Genomic DNA, 595 nt, shown 5'->3' with positions numbered 1-595 from the left:
GTCTAGACTCCATTTATATTCTTACGAATACTGCAGCTAAAGGAAGTATAAACTGAGCCTTGACAAAACATCACCTTTAACTCTGAGATGTTGAGTGGTAATAAATCTCATACTGTTTGTCTTTACAGCACCTCACAGAATGTAACTGTTTTATATTTCCTGTCCAATCTGAAGTTATAACACAGACAGCTCTTACAGAGCATTATGATATATGTAGTGGCAACAATAGATATGAATGCAGCCATAGTTTTTGATTTACTTTAAAGGGATATTCCAGCAATTTAGCATTGCACTTTCATTAAATTAGGGAACTCATAAGAGACAGATGAAAACAGAGTGGTCAGAACTGAAGAAGAAGACACTGAGATATTCTGACTCTTAGTCCTTGGGTAAAGCTCCAAAAACACTAGATCCTACATTTCCACATTTCCCATAATGCAACTCAACAGTGTCTATCTTCCTGGTAAATGCCCACGTCTTTTAAAAAATATTTTGTAAAGCAAAATGAAAATTGCATGTGATGTGTCATTAACCCCGTGAGCTGCATAGCTGTAATTCATATTGTTCATACTCATATTAATTAATATATACAAAC

The sequence above is a fragment of the Thunnus albacares genome, chromosome 9 (genome assembly GCF_914725855.1).
Source record: "Thunnus albacares chromosome 9, fThuAlb1.1, whole genome shotgun sequence".
Lineage (NCBI taxonomy): Eukaryota > Metazoa > Chordata > Actinopteri > Scombriformes > Scombridae > Thunnus > Thunnus albacares.
This window is presented reverse-complemented; position numbering follows the sequence as displayed.